Raw genomic sequence first — 25,721 nt, forward strand, 5'->3', positions numbered from 1 at the left:
AGATATACCTAACTCTTTTTTTTTTTGGCAACAAATGAAATGGCTATAGATATCCATGATTCAGATACCTAATCTCTTCAAAAAGCCCTTTGTGTGACTGAATGCTATAAACTTTTATTTATTCTAAGGCACTAGCAAATGGTTATCTAGTAACATCTTCTGCTTTCTCCCAAGATAATGCTTTTCTGATAGTGTATTTCTTACTTTAACTGACTTTTCCATTCTGATTAGACTGAGAATTTTCCAAATCATCATGTCCACTCCCTTTTGCTAAACAATCCTCTCAGAATGAGTTCTTTCCTCTCACATTTTGCTATAAGCAGTGCGAAGAAGAGAGTAGGTCACTTCACTTGAAGATCTCATAATCTAAATATCCAAGTTCATTACTTACAATTCTGTTTTCCATATAATTGTAGGAAAAACTTCTACATAGCTTTCTGAAAATACATAACAAATATACTCTTTCCTCCAGTTTTCATTGACATGTTCCTCATTATTTTCTGAGTCTTCACCACCAGCCTTTTTAACAACCATATATGTACCAACAATCTGCTTATGATGATTTAGATATTCTCTAAGATTACATATCTCTGCTATCATCCTTATTTTCTTTTGGTTCCTCACTAGCAGAGTTGATAATATCCATATTTCTACTAACAGTTAAGGGCAACCTAAGCTGCTTCTATCAGATTTCTCAAAATTCTTCTAGTCTCTTCCTATTGACCAACCCCAAAGTTACTTCCACATTTTCAGGATCCATCTTACAATACTAAACTTGTATTAGGTTTTTGTTTGTTTGTTTTACTGCTGCTGTAGTGTATTACCACAAAATTGTTAGCACAAAGTTGATTAACTTACATTTCTGATGGCAGACATCCTAAAATCAAGATGCTGCCAGGGCTCCAGTCCTATTGAATGCTCTGGGGAGAATATATTTCCTTGCCTTTTTTGCATTCCTTGCCTTTGTGGCCTCTCCTTCATCTTCAAAGCTACCAGCATAGCACCTTCAAATCTCCATTTGTCTTTAACCTCTGTTCCATCATTATAATCTATCACTCTGATCATCTTCTCTTTCCTTTATAAGGACTATTGTGATTAAACTGGGTTTACCTAGATAATCCAGTATAATCTTTCTATCTCAAGATCCATAACTTAATCTCATCTGCAAAGTTCCTTTCCCTGCATAAAGTAACACAGTCATAGGATTAGGATGGGGACATTGGGTGGGTGGGCATTATTCTGTCTATTACAATCAATGAGTATAAAAGATTTTATATCTAAATTTATGGGGACTGAATAGAATGTGAAATCACCTTACAAATCAATCTTTATCTAAATTGTTTCCCATCAGGCTTTTAAATATGGCAAGCTTCTATGTATTTACTTTTTGCACCAGTTTGTACAATTATATGATTCTTGTCTCAGATATTTCTATTCAGATTAAGATATGAGATGAATTAATAATAGAACTGAGCTACTTTAGTATGACTGGTATAAGAAGACTGTGAACAAGTTAAATGTTCTTCATGGATCAATAAACAATTTGAATCTTCATGATTTAACTCAACTTCATTAAACACAATGTGTTAGACATAAAAAATAGTTAAATTACTATGAATTAATTGGCAAAAAATCTTAATTTAATAGCTTGTAATTTGGGAATTTAGCAAAATTTAGCTTATGTAACACTATCTCTAACTTTCTTCCTTTAATTTAACATAATAGTTAGAATATAATGTAAATACAAACTGAACTGACAGTGAAAGGGATAGTAACACTGAATGAGCACAGACTTAGAGCCCAATTTTTATTACTGGTGGCACTATTGTTAATTTAACATGTAATAATAAGTCAGCAAATCACTAAGATCTTAGTAAAAATTGATTTATCTTCATTAATTTTTAGGAAAGATACGTATGAACTAATCATTTGGCCAAGTCATGAGTTATACTAATAAGAGCAATTATTTTGTTTCATTAAGCAATTCTGGAATTAAAGTTTTTCCAAAGAGCTTTTAAAATTTTAACTTCATGTTCCCCAGGGTTGTGTATTTCCCTTATAGAATGTAGATTCCTCAGAAAATACATATTTTTCTATACTCAGATGCTATCCCTTAAGGAAATAATCTTTAAAAATAAATCAAAAGAAAAAAAAAGATGCCCTTATTTTTTACATAGACTCTAGCTGCTAATATTTTGACAAAGTTCTATTTTTAAATGTGTCAACCAGATAATTTATCCATTATGCTGGACTTTCACTAGTCTGATGACAGTCTCCTTAATATATGAATTGAAATTATATCAACTTCTCTGACTAAGTTATTTTAATATACTCAATATCATCAGCAAAAAGCTTCCTATCAATTTAATTTTGCATTTGAAGATGTCTTTCAAGAGAAACTAAATTTTTAAAAAAACATATAATTTTTTAATATTTCTGATACGATTTTTGCAATTTTATTAAGTTAAATCATGTTTCAGTTTTTAAACAAATGATATTTAATAAGTTCACTCAATTTCAGTTTTGTGTAATTAGGACTTTTAAATTTTGATGAGTTAAGACTTACTAGGACTTTTGTTGCAGCCAGACTAAAGTAACAAGAACTGTATTTAATTCATGCCACATGAAAATCAGAACATTGAACAAAATATGTAAAACAATGTTTCTCAGTTATCAGGTAATAGTCAGCACAGAACAGTGCTGAGAGAAAGGGGACCAACAAGAAGCCCTGCCACTGACTCAACTTAATGACTAAAAATGTTTTGGGGCAGCAGCACAGGGAGGGAGAACACATATAAAGCTTAACTGAACATATTAAGTTCATAGTGCAGTGAAGCCTAGGCTGGAATTTGCAGGGTGCAATACTGGAAAGAGAAAGAGAAGGAGAGAGAGAAATTGTGCATTCCAGAGGTCTGCAGAAGTACCTTCTTGAAGTTTTGGCTGTTACTAATCTGCACATGTAGGAAAGAAATTACCTGAAGCCAAGGAGAGAATCACTAGAAAGGAGTACACAGAAATATCTCTGGTGTTCACACAGAGAATAATATTTTTGTACCGAGGTAGAGTGGAAAGATCTCCCAATACATAAGCATAATGAGGAATCCTGAGAAGGACATTGCCTCTCAATAGCGGAATCAAATATGCCCTACAAAGATCCAACTCCACTTCTAAATATCTGTGCAAAATAAATGAAAACACATTTTCCTACAAAAGCTCATTAAACCAAGAATAGCTCTAAGCCAGAAGAGCCCAATGTTCATCAAGTGATGAATGGATGAATAAAAAGTAGTATATACTTACAATTGGAAACTTCAAAAGAGTAACAGTGAATAAAGTATATTAAACACAAAAATGCAGATGAATCTCAAAAATAGTGCGCTAGGAAATATAATAAAGACACAAAAAACTACCTACAGTATGATGCCATGTATATATTAAATTCTATTTTGTAGATCATTAGTTGCTTGGGCTGAGAATGAGTGATGCAAAGGAATATAAGAAAACTTTCAGTGATGATGAGATGTTGCAAAATGATTATAGAGGTATCCTAAGACCCTATGAATTCTGCATTTACCAAAATTCATCTAACTGTACATATAATAAGAATTATTTATAGTACGTGAAGATTACCTCACAAAAGCTTTATGAAAATAGTACAATTTCTATAATGTTCATATATTCTAATGATGGTGCCATTGCTCAAAAGAAACCTCAGATTGTGTGACTGTTAAGTCAGGTAATTTTTCACTATTGCAGAAAGCATAAAGTCAGCATCATAATAATAATGATGATGATTATAAACATAAAACACAGTTACATATTTACTTACTATAAGATGGGGACATTTAATTCTTACAAGAGTTATGAAAAATGTACTATCATTATAATCATTTTGCAGATGAAACTGAAGCACCAAATGATTAATTTATTCATCCAAAGTTGCACAGCAAAAAGTCATAGAGCTGGCATACGGTCCCAGTGATCCTGTCTCCAGGGACTATGCTCTAGTCTACACCAGTAAGTTATTTTGTCCATTATCTAACAAAGGTCTACCAATCATAAGGTAGAAGAGAATTAAAATGGCACAATACTTAGAGAGATATAAAAATTACCAATAAAGGAATTTTTAATAATTCAGGATCAAATAAACAAAATAAGAAAGGTCAGACATGTAATTCCAGCAGAAAACCCTGTTTCCTTGCATTCTCCTCTACAGTATTCAAGGCATTACTTGTCTTTTTACCTAGCAGGTGTGAGTATAATAAGCATTATCAGGGAAGTAGGAAGCCTTGTTAAGACACTTTACCTTATTATCAAGAGTGAGACCTGTTGCTCATAAAATAATCCAATGTCACTTTTATCATTCATATTTAATGAAATATAACTTTTCTGTAAGTAAAGTTTCACTTTGTAATGCCCTTCTATGCCAGTTGAGAACTCATTTCCTAAATAAATCCATATAAATGTTACTTTGAAATAAATCCATAGCAAAGAGAATTCACAATATGTTGAGTGCCTATTCTTCTATTCAAGACGATAACATAGTCAAACATAAGAGATAATTTCTATTGATGGAGATGATTATCATAGTTCTTGCATGCCTCCATACATGATGAAAACAGCTGTAGGTTAAAGAGCTTTTAAAATGCATATTTTAACAAACAAGTTAACTCTTGTTCTTAGAACTTCTGGCAAAAATCTTCACAAAGATTTTGATGAAAAATTTCATAAGGGATGAGACAAAGTTAAATCATTAAAAAGCTACTTCAATATTGATTTCTGTTTTACTAAATTGCATTTGTATCACAATATTCTAAGGCAAGTAGATCTGATGATGTGAAAGCAAGAACATATGCATTCAACAAATTAATAGTTCTCTTTGTAGTTCACAAATACTCAATAAAAGCTTTATTTTAAAATGTTTTTACTCCTTTATTCAATCATGTGAACATACATTGAGCTAAAACAATCTAAGTGTTTGATAACAATATACTAGCTTTTGAGAGAATACCTTTCAGAAACAAACACAAATAAAAAAAATTGTTATTCGAAGAAACAGATACTCTAGAGAATTAAGATGATTTACACTATTTAAGCAAAATAACAATATGAGTTTTGAAAAGTAAATGACTACATCCAGAATATAAATTTTCTTTTTTAAAATGTTTGTTCAGAAAAACATTTGACTTTTTTTATCAATTTATGGGCCTTCAGTTGAGAGTTTTCAAAATAACATTGCATCCAAGGAAACATTAAATAGGAAGATATATCAGAAATGTTGCACAGTCATAAATTTATTTCAGAATTGGTATTTTTTATCATACTCACCAGGCAGAAAGAATGCTTTAAAGTTTTATTTTGACACTATCACTATTAAAGGCCAAACTATAAATTCTAAATAATTGTCTTCCAAGTTCCAAGCTCACAACCATTTTCCAAGCTTCATATATCAAAATGTTTTGCATGTCAGTGTCATACTGTGCGATATTTGCATTATCTTATTCACTTTTGCATTCTCCACTCCATAGTTTTTAGCTATCTCTCTACTTCCTTTTTTATTAGAGCATTTAGTTCAGTATATTGAAAAAATTTAACTTCTAATCCTTTTAAAAATGTTATATCAAATATGTTCATCCAGGTACTCCAGTATCTATATTGAAAACTTAATTTCTCACATTCTTTCGGCAAAACATTTTATAGTAGAATTTCTAAAACAGATAAAGATTTAATGTTTTTGTAAAACGCTGATGTGGTAGGCTCAGGACCCTGTGTTATACAACTACAGCAGACTTCTCACGGAGGAGTGTATATAACTAGTGGTCTCCGAGCACTGTGGTCCAGAGATTTCTTAGCCCTTAGCTTGTTACATAATTTTCTTCTGCTTTCCTGAACTCTTTCCAGAAAAAAATTAATAATCAAAGTATTACATGAACACATTTTCACCTAATCATATTAATCTTCCAAGTAAAGAAAAGAGGACAATTAATACTTAAATTATAGTCTCTAATAGTTCAAGAACACAAAAAGGAATTAATTCTCATAGAAACATAAAAAAAAGCACTCCAAATTACAGACACACCAATTTAATAAGTTTGACATGGTCCTCTATTTGCTTCAGCTGCAATAAAAATTTAGAATATAGTATAAGGGAGAAAAAAATTGCCTCAAGTACATAAAATATGTTCAATACATAATAAATTAATTGTTTGCTCTCTGATATATCACTTATCTTCCTCTTTGGGCTTTAAGTGTTCTTTACACAGCTCAATATGTAATCTTCTAGTGATTATGAGACGTGTTCCCTAATTTTTACATGGGGGCTAAAAAGACAACAGTGTATCTTAAAAGAAGATTCTAAAGGGCCAAGTCTGAATAGAGTCAATGAAATTATAGGTTATTGAATCTTTGACCTAGAGCTGAGTTCTTAAACATACTTAGGTAATAAATGTACATGTTTTACTCACATTTTTGCTGTTCAAATTATGTATAAATTCACACATACACACTTTCTTTCTTTGAATTTTGTTAATGTGGTTCTATTTTGTGTTGTAACAAAATCAAATTTCTATGTTTATAAAGCTCAAGACAAACCTTAGATTATAACAATTACATTCAAATAAATAAAATATGAAAATATTTTGATAATCTTCCAGTCATTTCCAGTACTATTCAACAACATAGAATTTTTTTCTTTAAATTGTTTGCATTTTTTCTGAATTCATTAATTCTTGACTAAATGTTATTGGTTTGATTAAGTCTTTTACCTTCTTATATAGGATGTAAAATAAATCTAACATTTTTGACATAAGTATAGTGAGACTGTAAACAGAATATATTATTCATCCATTCAATAGTTGTTTATTAGGAGCCTAGTCTGTGACAGACACATTGAACACTACTACCAAAGAAATTTATTTTTATTAATAGTATGATTTCAAATTATACTATATATGTACATATATATGTGTCTGTGTACGTAATTGTTTTGTTTTTCTAAGTAGAGAAAAAGTTAAAAATGACTTAAAGTGCAAAAAATCCAAAAAAATGTTAACAAATAGAGTTAAAAATCAACGCTCAGTATAAATGAAATCAAGTGAAATATAATTGAGGCATTTTGGCCCAGCCTTATTTTCCAGCCCCCAGTTTTCATCTCATTCACAAATGAGCAGCAGTCCTCTAAGCAACAAAAACAGATTAAGAGGAAAAAAAAAAACAAAACAAAACCTCAGGACTTTGATGCTTACGTTCCTAACAATGCTCACACTGTTTGAGGGTAAACTCTAAAATCATCCCCCATAAACATTTGACTCATTGTTAACCTTTGGTAACCAGAAATATTTCTATGATTTTGTTTATGAAATCTGGGGTGTCCTCAGTAGTTCCATCCTCAAATATAATTTAAGCTCTAGAAAGCCAAAGTAAAATAATTTTTCCTGCTAGTCAGGAAATTCCTTAGAATTCAGGTTTTCACCTGACACAAGATAATATTTTGTATCTTCCATGGCTGGCTCATCCTGGGATAATTAAAGCTCCAAACTCAGGGCACTGAGCACTGGAATCTACTTAGATGAACTAAGTGATAGAAAAAGTGATAGAAAAAGAGTAGATTGGTTCTTCTTTTTAGAATGCCATTTGCTGTGTCCGTGAATTCCTTCAGTAACAGGCAATTCACTTTCCTGTTGATAGTAACTTCTATAGTTAAACATCAACCATAATTTCAAACATTTGCTAATTTTGAACTGAATCACCCTGAAGTTTTCATCCATAAGTAATAGTCTTTTAAGTTGACAGAGAAGTTGAATATCTTAGCCAAGCTAAAGATATCTATTTGAAAACAACTCTCTTATCCCTTCTTTTCTGAAGCATAGTGAGGTCTTTCAATTTTATTATATGAGCATATTCTGAATTTTCATCAGGGTGGATCAATTATAAATTTTGTTTTATGTCCCTATTAAAGTATGATTCCCAGAACTCTTCATATCAGATAAAATTATACTGGAAAACCAAACTGAAGTTAGCATTTCCAAAATTTTGCCTAATTAACTTGGATATTTTTCAACATTCTGATTATATTTTCCTTATTTAAGCATAATAGAGTTTCCAAAAGCCTATGCAAATTGGCATGTGGATCAGAACAGTAATTTACAAGCCAAAGTGTGAACTTTCATTGAATCATATTTACTTCGATATGAAGATGTTGTGCTTTCAGTCCTTCTTTAAGAGAGGGAAAATATTACAAATGTGCATATGAATCTGCTTATTTTGAATGCTGCCTTCCATTAAATGTGACAGGCACATTACTTCACTGAATTTTTAATCATCACATGGAGAATTGCTCCGTACATTCTACATCTGTTAGTTTCAGACACTCCAAATCACTAAGCCTGCTAATATGATTTGCCTTTATCAGTGTCTGCATCAATAAAACAGCAAATACAGTTTAAACCTGTTCTGAGGGAATATAAGTAAACTTCATCTGTCTTGTATTTCCTGTCACATATCACATTCTAATATTAATTCCCTAAACTATACAATTAAAAATATATTTTTCATGCATGTGTCTGAAACATGTCTTGTAACCTACTTGTTAAATAAAAAATTTTTTTCTAGTGTAATCATGTACCAATCTTAAAATCTGGGTTTAAAAGTGTCATCAACTTGAAATCTTACAAATTTATCTTCAAGTGTTATGAATTTATGATCTTACAAATATAAAACTTTAATATCACCATAACTAAAAATTGTTCTTTAGTAAATTGATGGGGGAAATGCCTATTGTTTTCCTCAGTTGCAATCAGGCAGACATGGAAGCTCAATACTCATTGTTATCTTAGCCTCTTACCATCTCTCACTCAGACCCAGCCAGGAGCTTTCTAAATGGTTTCCCAACTTTAAGTGTTGCTTTAAATGCATTCATCTTTCTAAAGCACAAAACTTAGCATGTCATGTCCTCACTTAAATGAATCAATAAATTTCTGTCTACTAGAAGACAATATCCTGGTATAACAATATGGAACAAGCTACCTTTGACCCATTCCTTTTACTCCCTGCTGTTAACCTGGAATACGAAGGCCATTTTCCATGAGCATAATGCATCCTCTGCTTACTTGTCTTTTAATATTTAATTTCAATATTCTCATTTACTTATTGATCTATGCATATATATGTGTACATATACATATATACACACACACATATTATATATATGTTGACCTTTGAACAATGCAGGTTTTAAGGGAGCTGACCCCTCATGAAGTTAATAATCTGAGTATAACTTTATAGTTGGCCCTCTCTGTTTGTAGTCCTTATGGGTGGATTCAACAACAGTGGATCATGTGGTACTATAGTACTATTTAGTGAATAAACCTGCATGTAAATGGACCTATGAAATTCAAGTCCATGTTGTTCAAGGATCAACTGGTATTCATATGTATGTGAATATGTAAAAACACACACACACAAAAGAGAGACAGAGAGAATTTTCCAACAGGCCCTTGACTACTACATAGCATCTACTTTGGCCTTGATCCAATCACTTCCATTACTAGAAACCAAAGTCTGTATTTTCAAAAATAAATATATTCATGTCACTGGAATCCTTCAGTGGTTTCCCAACATAGTCATAAAAATAACAAATGCACTGAAAGTTTTTTCACAGTGTTCTCATTATCTACTATTCTTCTAGTTCTCTTATCTTTTGTTCCCCATAACTCTTGAGCCACATATGATGTATTTTATTTCCAAAATGCCTGGGGTGACCATTTGTGCTATTTGCCAATTAAATTCTCACGTTACACCTATTTTGTAATGTTATGTGGTATAGCATTTGACTTAAATGCATTATTTTAATATTGTGTAATATTTTATAATATTTAAATACAATGTTAAATTTTAACTAAAAATGCCATGAAAATTAAAGAATAAGAAAAATACGATATGGATAAATTCTAAGTTTTCTTAGAAACACACTACAGAGACAATGTTCAGAGGTAATAGTTAAATAATTTAGCTATCCACTAAAGTAATTCATAATTTCAGAAAAGGTCACAGTGCCTGCATCATTATCATCTGACATCAAAATGTCACCCAGCAATATTTTGTCCTTTGGCAGATGTCATAAAATGTAGGTACCACCTTGATTTAATTTCAGAGAGTCAATTTAAAGTGCCAAAAGACAGTGAGAAAAATGGGGGAAATGTACAGTCTTAATTTAAACACCACAGCAAATGATAGACAAACATGATGTTCTTTAATCATATTATTTAAGTATGTATTATTAAAAAACAAAATCTAAGATCCAAGTAAGAGACATGGTGCTTCTTTGTGCAGCTCATATCACAATCAAACATATAAAAACACCAAGAAGGAGAGAATTGCAAAAGAATACACTTTAAAACAAAGATTATCTTTCTCTGACAAAGATCCAGAGACTGGTGTTGACAGTGTCATCATTCTGCTGTATCCTGTCAGGGATGAAAAAAGCCAATCAAAGTTTTCTTAGATAATTTTACAAGTTGACCATCCAGTTATCTGAGGCCATATTTCCATGATGTCAAAGCAAATGAACGAAAATTTCACTACTTAATCATATAAAACACTTTATGTTCTTTATTCATATAAAGGAAACTACTATGAATAAATATAGATTTGGAAAAACATTTTACTGTATTTAAATCAAGTAACCTCAATATCCTTGTTTTGCCACTGTCTAGTTTTTCAACCTTTAGCAGGTCAAACTGACTTCCACTTATGAACTAGAAATCTATTGTGTTCATATTTAATTAATTACATCCTTTGACAAATTTTAAATCTCAGTTCACCCACAATCATTATATAAATTTCAAGTAATGGTAAAACTCATTCATTCTAATCACTATTGAATCCTCTCATTCAAATATAAGCTGATGTGTCATAACTGACATTCAATATAATGCCACTTAAAGACGAGTATTTCTGATGAAGTCTCTAGTTTATGTTAACTGAGGCATACACAGCTGAGAAACTCCAAATTTAGAAAAGCCCCTGTCTATGAAAGATCTGCTAACATACCTGCCAAGCCTCTGTCCCTCAAAAAAACATTGTTTTCATCATCTGTGTAAGGAAACTAATCTGCCATCTGGCCTGGAATGAGACACTATTTACCAAGGCTATTTACCAAGGCTGTTTATATATCTTTAAATTTGAAAAGATAATCTCAGACAAAAACTCACAAAATGCTTAGAAATGCCATTGAGAATCCCTCCATCACAACATGTTTAAATTTTAAAAATTAAGAGCTACCTTAAGGTCAATAAATAAGTTACTTGCTTTCTTTTATAACATCCTATAATAAAATCAATAATTATTCAAGTGACCACATGTGGCAAACACTGTCAAGGCAGCATTTACCAAAAAAACAAAAAACAAAAAACAAAAAACTGTGATTTTAGTCATATAAGATATAATGAAAACAAATTTTGAAAATAATTCTAGAACCTATAGCATTTGAAAAAGACTATTCATGAAGAGTATTTTTGAAAATTGGTAATGGTTATATTATAATTATAATGTTAAGAACAATTTTTCCTTAGAACATTTAGCCTATACATTTAAGTCTAGCAAAGCACAATAATTAATTTTAAGAAAGATTTGGAGAAAATATTGGTTATTATTTTGACTGTCAAATATTTCTATATTCTAAATATTTGGAGGTTATAAAAGATACATGGCCATTTGAGAAAATTACTTAATATCTCAATACCTTGTTACTATCTCATCATCAAATTCTGAAATGTCAAACCAAATTCAAGGGAATCATATGTCTTACCTAACACCAAGTTTTACTAATAATTTTAAGAACAAAACAAAATACATGCACGAATATGGCATTTCTTTCTAAATGAGTCTAATTCTTCAGGTGAAATATCTTAATTGTCCCATTCTCCATAACTAGGAACTGCTTTATTTTCAAAGTGACACACTAACATTTACCTATGTATAAGGAATATGGTTTTCAGAAGAAGTTTCTAAATACTATTCTCTGCTAAAACGTATCAGGGCTCTTTGGAGAGATGAATAATTCTAGCGCTGGGGAAGAAATTTTCCAAGATGAATTTGGAACATACTGCATCTGAATATAAAGAAATTCTCAAAGCCCATATCAAATGGACACAGATATTAGTTTGAAAGGTTTCCACTGGACAAATCTAGAACAATTTGATCACCAGAGTAATAGTTATACAAGGTAATTTATTGAATAAAATAGGATTGCATGAGTCCACAGTGATAGAAATCAGCAAATAAAGAAATTAAGAGATACATGAGAGAGAAAGATAGGCTCCTCCTCCCAGGCAGATAACAGTAAATAAATGGAGAAAGTATGATGGAAATAGAAAGTCACCCTATCTGTCACAGGGATGATTGATTTCTGGAGTCATTAATAGGTTATACTAAAGTTGATATGTAGAGGCTTGGTGAGTAAAAGATATAGGTATAATTTCAAAATATCTTTTAGTCAAACACCTATTACATACAAGGGGAAAGTGGGACTTAATGGTAGAGATGCCTAGTAGAAACTACATCATCACTCTAGGGATATGTCAACATTTTTGTACTGTAATGTAGTGTGCTCAGAAGAACACATTATCATTGATGTTGCATTCCTGCCAAGAATGCTGAGTCTGGAAGAGAGTAAATGTCATCTTACAAAGAAGATTATTTCAAAATAAGTTATGAATGAAGGACATTCACTACCCCTGGAGGTCACTCTTTTCTAACAATATTGTCCTTCACAAGCTATTCACTTAAATTAGGTGCAAGAAACTTTGGAATGTACTCTTTCAGCAGTGCCAATAAATAACCTAGGTGAAATGAAGATGAGAAATACGTTCTGATTCACTAGGTAAAAGACATTAAATTAATTTGCATACAAAGTAAATAAGTAGCAGCTCATAAAATCAGCTAATTTTGTAGGATAAGAAAAAATATTTGATTATAAGCCTATTAGGCTCTTCAAGATAAGACATTTTATATCCTTAATAGTTTTTATTGATGCAATACACTGAGAACTATAAAATAATAATTGTTATGAATTTGTTATATAATATTGTTATAAAATTTTAAAAGAGAAAAAAATAGCCCCAATAGCTGTCAACATACTAAATTCCATTTGGGTAGAGGAAATGAACTACAATTGTTGTATTCCTCACTGTATCACAAGCTTTGTTTATTTGTATTCAAATTTTTTTTAACTTTTTTTATTGAGTTATAGTCATTTTACAATGTTATGTCAAATTCCAGTGTAGAGCACAATTTTTCAGTTATACATGAACATACATATATTCTTTGTCACATTTTTTTTCGCTGTGAGCTACCACAAGATCTTGTATATACTTCCCTGTTCTATACAGTATAATCTTGTTTATCTATTCTACATTTTAAAATCCCAGTCTGTCCCTTCCCATCCCCTGCCCCCTTGGCAACCACAAGTTTGTATTCTATGTCTATGAGTATGTTTCTGTTTTGTATTTATGTTTGTTTATTTTTTTTAGATTCCACATATGAGTGATCCCATGTGGTATTTTTCTTTCTCTTTCTGGCTTACTTCACTGGACATTCTCCAGGAATATCCATGTTGCTGCAAATGGCGTTATGTTATCGGTTTTTGTGGCTGAATAGTATTCCATTGTATAAATATACTACTTCTTCTTCATCCAGTCATCTGTTGATGGACATTTAGGCTGTTTCCATGTCTTGGCTATTGTAAACAGTGCTGCTATGAACATTAGGGTGCAGGTGTCATTTTGAAGTAGGGTCCCTTCTGGATATATGCCCAGGAGCGGGATTCCTGGGTCATATGGTAAGTCTATTCCTAGTCTTTTGAGGAATCTCCATACTGTTTTCCACAGTGGCTTTCCTTGCTTCCCTCTCCCATTTTTAATAATTTAGATGTCTTCTTTTATAATGTTGTGTTTGTTTTTTTTTGTAATTCATGGCAGTTATCACCTTTCCAGTTATGAACTTCTCATTTTTGTACCATCCTGCTTCTTTTCTATTTAGAGTAGACCTGTCAATATTTCCTTTAGCATGGGTTTAGTGTTGCTAAACTCTTAGTTTTTGCAGGTCTGTGAAGCTCTTTATCTTACCTTCTATTCTAAAGGATAGCCTTGCTGGATAGAGTATCCTAGGCTGCATCTTTTTTTCATTCAGGACTTTTGACTATATCTTGCCACTCCCTTCTGGCCTGTAGTGTTTGTGTAGAGAAATCAGCTGAGAGCCTTATGGGGGTTCCCTTATAACTCACTCTTTGCTTTTCTCTTGCTGCCTTTAGGATTATTTATTTATCCTTGACTCTGGCCATCTTGATTATGCTATGTCTTGGTGTGGGTCTGTTTGGGTTCTTCCTGTTTGGGACCCTCTGAGCCTCCTATACTTGTATATCTAATTCCTTCTTTAGGTTTGGGAAGTTTTCAGTCATGATTTCTTCAAATACCTTTTCAATCTCCTTTGTTCTTTCTTCCCCTTCTGGAACCCCTATTATGCATAGATTGGCATGCTTTATATTATCCCATAGGTCTCTTGTATTGTTTCCATTCTTTTTTATTTGTTTTTCTCTCAGCTGTTCCGATTGGGTGCTTTCTGTTGTCCTGTCTTCTAGGTTACTTATTCGTTCCTCTGCATTATCTAGCCTGCTTTGTACAGCCTTTAGGTCAGCTCTCATCTCAGCAAATGAGTTTCCTAATTCTACTTGGTTCTTTATAGCTCCTATTTCATTTTTGACATATTTTATATCTCTAAACACTATTTCTTTTTGTTCCTTCAGTACTTTGGTCACTCCTTTTTTGAAATCTTGATCTAGTAGGCCAGCAATGTCTATTTCCTTGATCGTGCTTTCAGGGGATTTCTCTTGATCTTTTAATTGGGAGTGGTCCCTCTGCTTCTTCATATTGCTCATATCTCTCTGGCACAGTGGCTTAAGGAGTATCAGTTATCTATTGTGGTCCTTAAGGAGTTTTTTTATTTATCCATCTGAAGCCTATGCAGGAATAAAACTGGTGGGCGGACAGGTAACTTCCCCTCCTGATGCCGCAGTCAGATGCTGCACTAGGGCAAGGCAGGTGGGCAGATTGTGTCCCCTCCCAGCACCATGGTCAGGTGCTGCGTTCCTGCCAGGAAGGTGGGTTGCTGCCCACCCTCTCCCAGCACCGATTGCTCCGCTGCTCTGTGCAGCTGCCTGCTCCACCTCAGATCGGCGCTCCAAAGGCAGGCTCAGGGAAGACCACAGAACAGCCCCGCCCCTGCTCTGTGCCAAATCTCAGCTCCTTATTTGTCTTGGTAGCGCAAGTTCTCTGAGATCCCAGGGCAGAAAAATCCTACCTGCCTTGGGCTGTAAACAAGTCTCAGTCTGCGTAGGAGGTTGCAGAGCCCCAGGTGCAGATTCAGGGCTCAGCCTGGCCCCTGCCTGGGCGCTTTGCACAGGACGATATGGCAGCTGTGGCTGCACCTCACCTCTCTTCTCGTGAGAAGTGCCAGTAATGGCGGTGCAGGTCTGAGGAGACAAAGGCTATGGCACCCAGGGCACACTAGCCATGTTGTTTTGCTTTTTTTGCAATTTATGGGGGACCGAGGTTGTTCTGCTCCATATCCCCTCCCAGCCACGGCACGCAGCACCCTGTAGTCCCCTGGGGCTGCCTCAGTGCAGCTGCCCCAGTCCTCCGCCTGGCTCGGGCAGCTTGTTCCAGCCCCCGGCTGCCAGCTAACGTATTGGGCTGGGTGTTGCAGGGACCCTCTATGCCCATTTAACTTAGTTCTGTTGGTCAAGGGGTGCTCGGGGCAGATCTGAGCCTCAGAGGCTCCCCCTCCGTTCTGTTGGCCTCTCTGTTGGAGGGGGGAGACCCAGCTAACGAGCACTATTCCTCCTTTGCTGCTCCCTTCCCACGGGACAGGTCCCATACTGTTTTGCTTTTTCTTCTACCAGATTTTTGGCCTCTGTCTTTCAAAGAGGGTGATGTTCTGTCAGAGTTCGGCAGGTGCTCTGGTTGGCTGAGTGGGTCCGTAGATGTGAGTTTTGGTGTATTTGTGGGAGATGGTGAGCTATGAGCGTCCTTCTACACTGCCATCTTGCTTCTCTGGCTGTATTCAAAATTTTTAAAGTCAAATAATTAATCAACCAGATCTCTTTTCCCCCTTACAATCAGGTTTTGATCTTGGTGATAAATAAAAAAATATTTAGAGATGCACAGCAGTTGATCCTAAAAAGGTACCATATACGCTAATGTGACACAGACTTTCTCAGTTTATTTTAGCCCACTAAAATTAGGATGACGTAAAAGAAAAAGCAGAGAAACAAGAAGTGGTAGAAGAAAACAAGAAAGAGGACATGGAAGAGGAAGATAAAGAGATGCAGAAAGAAAAAAATAAAAGAGGACCAAAAAAAGAAAGTGGAAAATGAAAAGGAGGGGAAAGTACAAAAAGAGTAGATAGTATAAAAAGGAATACAAGAAAGTTAAGCAGGAGAAAAAACAAAAGAAAGAAGAGTGGGGAGTGGAGGAAGGGAAAATGAAGGAGAAAAAGGAAGAGGAAGGCAAATAAAAACAGAAAAAGATAGGTGTTGAAGGAGGGAAAAAAGCAGTAAACAAGAAAGAAAAGTAGAAAATAATAGAGAAAAAGGAATTAGTGAAAGAAGTTTCACAAAATAAAATAAACAAAAAGTGTGTTGTAATGTGTACTAATATTTCCATAAGGATAAGAAAGCTAAAAAAAATCATCTTTATTGAATAGAATAGAATCACAATCCTGAAAAATTACTTGGAGATATTTAGTCCTTGTCTTGTTACCTAATCTTTTTCTCTTTATTCTTAACTTATTAACATTAATTCATTGATAAATAAATCAAAATCAATTTGTACATAGAAGTACTGTATGGTTTAAAATTATCCCAAACCTTTGTATTTATGGATTTTCTCTTATGCCTAATACAGTATCCTTTAATTTTATTCACTGAACATGCCAAATTATGTTTTGTCCTTTTGAAAGAATAGGATTTTGCTTTAGTAATCTATTCTACTTTTCTTTACAACTTTTCTAGAAATACATTTAGACTTCAAGAGAGTTGTAAAGATAGCACATGCCTGGGTGTGCATCCTCACCCAGCTGTCCCTAAGGTTATCATTTTACATAAGCCTTGTGTAATTACCAACTGTAATTACAATTAAATAAATTAACTATTTTATTCAGATTTCCCCAGTTTACTTTTTTTTAAACAAATTTCCTTTTTCTGTTTCATAATCCAATCCAGGCTATTACACTGCATTAAAATTTTAAGTCTTCATCTTCTCCAAACTCTGACAGTTCTGCCTTCTTTCCTTTTTTGTATTCATAACTTGACACTTGTTACATGTACCAAATAAGTAAACATAAAACAAATTCATTTGAGGATAGAGAGTCATTGAGATGGATCTGTCTTGTGTTAACTTATGATTAAACTGCAGTCATGTAATTTGGGAAGACCACCACAGAGGTGATGTGCTTTCATCATATCATGGTAGAGGGTACATATTATCATAAATATGTTTATTACTGGTGATTCACTAAGTCCAACATGAAATAAAGTCATTCAGCTATATCTGCCTGAGGGAAGAGTATCAAACAACTTGTTGAAATGTGTTAAAACCACCAGCAGAATTAATATATTTGGAGGAAGAAAGGATATGCTGAGGTTTTACAAATATCTATTTTTCTTCAAGGTTTTGCTATTTTTTTTCATTTATAGTTGGATCTTAGTAGAAGCATTAATGTGGGTTTCTAATGGTGATTTCTCCCTTATTTCCTTTATTCTTTCTCCAGTTATTAATTGGAATTCTTCTGTAAGGAAGATTTATCAATTAATTTCCATTCATTTATTCACTTATTAATACCCATATGGAGTCATGGATGCTTATTTTATTTTTTGGTTTATAATGTAATACTATTGTACTGTATTGTACTGGGAGCTGAGATCTTTTTCCATTTAGCTGCTACGTTCTTTGGAAATTCCAATCTCCATTCTCTTCCTTCTTCTTTTTTCCTCTTTCTCCTTCTTCTTTTAGCATTTTTTTACTTTCTGACACGCTGAAATGCTCTAGACTCATCTTGTATTTTCCATGTTTTGGCCCTAGAATAAATCAGTTACCCAGAGAACCTGGTTCCTTTGATTGGAGAATGGTATTTTGAAATCTAAGTCTGGGCACTAGGTTTGATAATTACTACTTTTAAGCCTTCCCAGATGACAGAACTAGTCAGTGCATGCATGGATACCAAATAATGTGTATATACATATCTATATACATACCTCAGCATTTATATATATACATCTATCCATGTATTTATTTAAATGCCTATGACTTCAAATCATTATCTGACTTCAACCTAGCACCACAGAATTTGTCACAGAGTTCATTCTAGTATTGCATCCCTCCACTTGCTTATTTGTTATTTTTTTCCCTGACAGTGATAAACCTAGTTCTGATTATCTACAATGTATTCATTCAAATGCAGTATAAGGAAAGTAGTTACAGGATTGATAAACTACACTACTGTTAGGAAAACATTTATCACCTAGAATAGAGGATGCCTTCATCTTTATTCTGGTAAATATGAGGAAGAATGTAAATAAATATTAAGCATATATTAAAAATTCTCATGAAGTCTAAAAATGATTATACAAAAGTAATATATGATAACATTTTACATGTAAGTAGAAAAGTGAGAAATTTACTTAAAATGCTCTAGAGTCATTTTCCTGTTCAGAAGGAAAATGCAGCTAATAATGTCAAACCTAAGTAATTAATATATTACATTTATCAGATGAATTAATAAAAGAATAATAAGAATATATAACTTCCAAACTGATAGCAAAAAAGAAAAAAAAATAGTGAAAAGTGACCCACCACTCTCCAAAATAGAGCAAAAACAACAAAAACAAAGACAGTAGTTAAAAATATGACTATGTGAGCAATGACATCGTAAATAGCTTGAAAGATTCCTTGGAAAAATAAAGATTGTCAGACAAAATTAAAAGAGCTCAAATATGTCATTTACAAAAAACATATCTAACATATAAGAATAAAGAGTTTTTTATAGTGTATAAATTAAACACAGAAAAATAGTTTTGTCTCCATATAAGTTGTAATAGCATCTAAAGTTTTTAAGTTTGTTTAAATATAAGAAACTGTGTTCAAACTGAAGTACTTTAAAGCTCTCTGAAGACTAATTTATTTAAATACTCTGCTTTCCTTGGTTTTTTGCTAAATGCAAATAGAGCATTAGTAATTATTTATATAAAACATTAAAGGCATTAGTGATTTGTTTTACATTCCATGTGGCTCTAATTTCTTTTTTTAATATAGAAATAGTTAAAATAAATAGTTAGATTGCCTTAGTATATTGAATCTGAGAATGTCTTTTACATAGATTTGAGTCAACCTAATCTAAATTTTGAGGAACGAAAATCACTTAAATTAAAGGCTCTGTATTTACCCATCTAAAAATAGAGTTCACTGCCTCAGTACCTTCAAAAACACTAGATAATTTCTACTAGCATATAAACAAGTTTGAGGTATATAGAGACAACTGATTATTGTTATTACAACCATAGAATCAAGCACCAATAATTAATGCTGTCATTGTTAACTATCATTAAGAACATTGTAAAAGTAAAAGAAATTACTTAACTCAATATTTTAATATATATCAGATAAAAATAATTATTTTCTTTCTGATTCCTCACAGAGTTTTTCTTAAAGTGCAACAGCGAGTTAAAACATTTCTAAAATCCAGAGAAAACAGGTGCTAAAATAATGTAAGCTCCTGAATCATTTATTGGTGACTATGACAGCAGGAGGCCAATCTGAATATTTTTAAATGTTTATATTATAAAAAATTTATTTAGAAGCATTGTATTACTCCAATTTTTATACTTATACTTATGCAAGAATGTACATTGTACTTTATTGAACAAAATCTCAGAATATATTCAACAAATTCCTTTATTTCACATATCTAAAATATGCTAAGTACAAGCAGAAAAATAAATATTATATACTTAGTTTAACACAGTCATCTCACTGATTTTTGAAGCTTAATCTAATCAGCATAAGAAACTTATGTGTCGAAGATAAACATAAAGAAAACAATATAAACATTAAAAAATTTGATGATTAGCCTTATAGAAGTGTTTTGCTGTATGATAAAATAAACGTGGCAGTGATTCTAGGTTTGAATAGTTGTAATTGGTAATTTTGTACACTGTTTACTCAGTCTCTTAAGAGAAACTTCATTAATTGGATTCTTAGAAATGTGTGGTATCTTATTATGGCTGAACATAAAAATATTAACTATATTCCTTAGATGACCGAGAACCTAGAATAAATTATTTTCTTAAAGTATTAAAAGTCTTAAACTTCAAACATAGTCCTTAAATTTTGTGAAAAATAAAACACCATGAGAATTCTTAGTGTTTTCTTTGCCTATAAAGATGAAACATTAACCCTTGGAGATAATATATTTTTACTGGATTAACAACCTACTCTTTCTGGTAGAAAAGATATGAGAGAAACACAATTTTTCATTAAATATATATTTTAGTTCTTAAGAAACAGATATATTCATATTACATTGGTTTATTCAAATGTGTATTGCCTCCCTATAAACATTTGTTTTCTTAAAAATGTACACTGTCAAGTTAGGATTTTGAATTACTCAGAAAACCCTTACTTATCTGCATAACACAAGATAAAATATGATAAAATAGTTAATAAACAAAACAAAAATAACTCTCATGCTTAGAATAATAGAAGTGTATCAGTTTCAATCTCCCTCCTGAAAAACATGTCTAAATTTATTCAACTTTTGCTTTCAAGAATTTAGTGTACAAAACACCCTCTCCTTCAATTACAGCAATACAAATACATTAGCTGTGATAAATATTTCAAATGAAATTAGAATTCCAAAGTTGGAATGAATGACAGGCAGAAAAAATCCAAATACTAACCAATATGAAATGCTGAAGAAAACTGTCCGTGGAGAGTTTTGGCAAATTGTTATGAAGGAGTTAAAGAGTGACCATTCAAAATGTGGTGGTTAAGGGAAAGTGGGGTTTTGTAATTCTTAATTAAACGATGGAAATTTAGATTAAATTTTAAAATCAAGTTATGTATGTAAAATCACAATAAAAACGCTAGTGTTAAAAATCATAGTGCTGAAAGTGATTGTGTATGAAAGTTACTTTTCTTTGTATTGAATTTATACTTTGTGCCTACTATATTTCAAGCACCGCTAGGTACTAGAGAGCAAACAGGAGAAGATCCCTGCAGTTAAGCACACTACAGGCTAATGAGTGAAGCAGACACAGACACAGGATGCCTTGTGTTTTAATGAAATAGGTCCTGACGTTAGAGAAGCAGACTAGTAGGACCCTTAACATTTTTGAACCTACAAGGGACATTTTTAAGGAAATGGCTTAATACAAATTAACCAGGAGCAGAGGGAATACGAGAGTTTATCAAGTTGAGAGTTTATTCCATATAGAACAACATATAAATGAAGAAGTTTGAAATACAAAATTCAAGACAGCTGATGGTGAAAAATGAGTCTTAAAAAAGAAACAGAAGCCAATCATTAAGAGCCTTAGATTCTGTATTTGGATTTGGAATTTTGGCATGAAAATACTGGGTAGCAGATCATTTGTATTTTTTCATGGCATTAACCTAACCACTCTGATATTATGTGGGAAGTAATGTAGAGTTAGGTAAAATAAGAAGAACGGAGAAAAGTCAAATGGTTTTTGGTCAATTTACTGGAAAGATGGAAGCTGCTAAAATACAAAGTTAGATGTGACCTATTCAGTTAGAAAAAGTAGTATAAAACTTTGAAGAGATATCTTGGCAGAAGGCATCTATTTTAAGGAATTTGGTAGAAGTATGCCTAACCAATAGTGTGTTTAAGACAACCAGCTTTGTTTGCTTGTTTATTTCTTTATTTTCCATGCACAAAAGCATTTCAGGAAAAACAAAATCTTTATCTCTATACAGAGCTGTTGCCTCTCCATCATTCTGGGTTGAGTCAGCCACATAAAACCACTATGGGTGTTTCAAGAGGAAAACAATTGGATACTGAAAATTAGAGGCTTACAAACTTTCAGAAGGACTGTTAAAGTCAAAGTCAGTGAAACCTTTTACTGGTTTTAAAAACTCTGAAGGGCAGAAATCTCAGCTGCTTATAGTTCCAAAATGGATAAGACACAGGAGGTCTCCCAGAAGCCATCACACATCTAAGGTCTACCCTACACCCATGGGTTTGCCTGCCACCAGAGAACAATCCTTTTCTTCTACCATTCATTTACTTCTTATTGGTGGTCAATCTAACCTTGTTGCCCATGAACAAGAGACTCTGGATAAATAAGATCCTAGATTCCAGATAATTAAGTACCTGATTTGAGGGGCAGTGTGTGGTATAATGCTTCCCTGTCAATCAGCAGTCAAGCACAGCTCTATAATTATTTTCTAGTTTTCAGTACTGGTGAGCTGTGGAATCTGTCTTATGCTAACACAAGAAGGTGGCCTATAAAGCTTGATTTTTTTTCTTTCTAAAAGATGAAAACAACTGAGTCAAATTCCATATTCAAGAACATTCAGAGGATTTAAGGTAAATCTAAGGTAGTAACAATTCAGCAGTTAAAATTTTATAGCATCATTTTTCTATGTCAAAATTGATAACACGTTTATATATTGTTAAATAATGTCATATCTAAATATATCATTAATTTGAAAAATAAAAATCAATTTGCATTCAGTTATTTCAGTTATATTGTATTCTATTCAGTAAGCTCAGCTTAACAAATTTAAGTTTCCTTTGCCACAGTCACTGTGCCTGGCAATGGCTTTTTTTAACTTAATAGGTGTCCTGATAATAGTCTCTAGCAGTAAAACCGAAGATTTGGAGAAGGAAGGAAAGCCATCTCATTTATCTCAAAGTAAAGAGAATAATACAACCTATATTTTCAAGTATGTTTGCATGGATACTTCACAGATATTAAAATTCCTGCCCAGAAATTTATATAAAAATATTTCTTCTGATTTTTTGATTATATAAATAAACTTGTACACCAAATGGAATGTTCCAGTAATTTTTCAATTCAGTCTTAATTGAACCTTTTATTTTAGCAACAAGAGGAAAAATATGTAACCCAGAAGTTCACTTATAAGAGTTGTCAACAGAATCATGAATCAGCCATTTCATCTTTAAGGTGGAATCCCAATGCAAAATACCCTAGTAAACAATCTTCTCTCATGTGAAAAAAGAAATTCAGTAATTCACTTATGTTTAGAAATTTGGGAGGTTTTATCCAGATTGAGTGACTGGACAAAGAAATGTGCCATAGATGGAGATGGGAGCCTGAAATTATGTGCATTTATTTTCCCCAGAGAACTTGATCATGAATAAGTGAGCCAGGCATTTCCCTTTGACTTTCATTCTGTTCTTACACACTATGCCAGCCCATCTTCTGAACACATCATTTCACCGTGCAGCCAAGTTGTAAGACCATCTGGTGCCCTTAGTATTCCAGAAAACTGAGATTCTGGGAAGCACTGGTCTTTAATAAAACGTTCTCACCTAAGCTAATGACTTGACAATTGGATGTACATCCAAATGTAGAGCCCTATATTTAAATTTTGACCTCAATATATGTGTGTATGTATGTGTGCATACACGTGTCTGTGTATCTCTATGTCTGTGTCTTTATGAGAGTTGAGACTTATAAACCAACTTATATAACTTGTTAAAAGATTTGACTCTTAACTGTCTAGTCCACAAAAATATACAATAATATTATTTCCAGGAAACTCACTTCACCTTTTAAAACGGCTCATAATTAAGAAAGTGAAAAATGGAAGTCTTAATTTCCCACCTCAATTTCATTACATCACAATGTATTCTGGTCTAGCTGTTTGGCCAAAACTTTGGAGTTTTCCTTATTTCTTCTCTTTCTCACATATCCTACAACCAATAGTCAGCAAAGCCTTTCATTTCAATTTTAAAATATAACTACTTTCTGACCCATTATTTCTCTGATCCTAGCCATCATGATCTCTTGTTTGGAATACTGCAATCACCTTCCAACTGGTCTTCATGACCTTACCCTTGTTCCTCTAGAGCCTATTCATGACTCAGTAGCCAGAGAGATCCCTTTAGAATGTCAGATCAAGCCACTCTTCAACTCAAAGATTAGTAAATTGCCCATAAATTACTAAATAACTCTATCCCACTAATTCTCTGACCTCTTCTCTTATAATATTCTCTGCAATTACTCTCTTCAAAGCTTCATTTCTCTGCATCCAGCAGACCATTCACAATCCTGTTCCAAAAGCTTTTGATCAGTCTTCTTGAAATAATTCTTTCTTACACACCTCAAGTCACTGCTCAAAAACCATAGTATCAGAGAAGTTTTTTCACATCACTCTGTATAAAGTAGTAATTCCTATTTTCTGCTCATCTATCTGCCTTGCCTAATTGTATTTTTTTCTTTCTAGCACTTATCATTATCTGACATATCTTGGAATTAATTTTATTAAATTTAAGACATCATTAATTATAAGAAAGTCTATTAGTCTATGTAGTACTAAGAAAAAAATCTTACAGTTAAACTATGACATACTGCTTTCTCATCACTTAAGCAGCATTTTATATTATACTTTAAAAAAGAGGTCTTACATACTTAGATATGTTTAATCATTTATTTACTCTTGTGCATATATTCATAGGCAAATAAACAAGACATTCCTAAAACTTTTTCATATTCAGAGCTGTATTCCTCAGAAACTCTTTCTGGTTCAGCATTTTTAATGTCCAATTTTTTTTCCATTCAATGACATACTTTGTGACATCAAGAAATTTGGAGATACAGCATTTCTTCAAAAAGTGTCCTTCTTAGTCCCTGGTATCAATACAGTTGATACCCAGTGTTTATACTGCTACTCATTTTTATCTCATTCTAGGATGATGTGTCTAGGCCCAAATCTCACAGAACACTTTGTATCAGTTATTGTCGCACGCATGGTAAACAAATGAAATAGTAGCCTACATCACTTAAGTTCCTTGGCAAATTCAGCATCAGTAGAGGGTGGGTAGGAGAAGTGGGCTTCTCCCATAGAGACCAGGAATGGTGATGGTAGTATGGCTTCTAGTGATAAGGGGATTATTTGTTGAACAAAATTGTAATTATACCTACATATCATAATGGTAGTATTTTTAAGATCTTTCTCTTGAGTTGGTCATATTCTCCAGTGAATGTTCTTATGATCTTCTCAGTAATGGGCAAAGGCCTGACTGACAGAGTTTGAGAGAGAAATGCATAAAATTGCTCCAAGTCTTTTCATTAATCACCTTTCTCTGAATAATCATATGTTAGTATTGTCCCTATTATCTTTGATTGTTCCTGTGAGACAGGAGGGAACAGGGCAGGGCATAATCACCAAAGGAATGACACAGCAATTGAGGACAGGACAAACTGGTTAAAACCAAGATGGCAGAAGATCCGACTTCCAGTAGACCCTGAGCCTCATGGTGTACCCACAGGTGCCATGACAGTTCCTAGGCTAACTATGAAAAGTCCAAAAGTGGGAAGGGAACCCAATTCCTGAAAATTCCCATCCCTTTCCCAAAATAGTTGGAATAATCTTCCTACTCATTAGCATACGAAATTATCA

This window comes from Camelus bactrianus, chromosome 2 (assembly GCF_048773025.1).
Source record: "Camelus bactrianus isolate YW-2024 breed Bactrian camel chromosome 2, ASM4877302v1, whole genome shotgun sequence".
Taxonomy (NCBI): Eukaryota; Metazoa; Chordata; class Mammalia; order Artiodactyla; family Camelidae; genus Camelus; species Camelus bactrianus.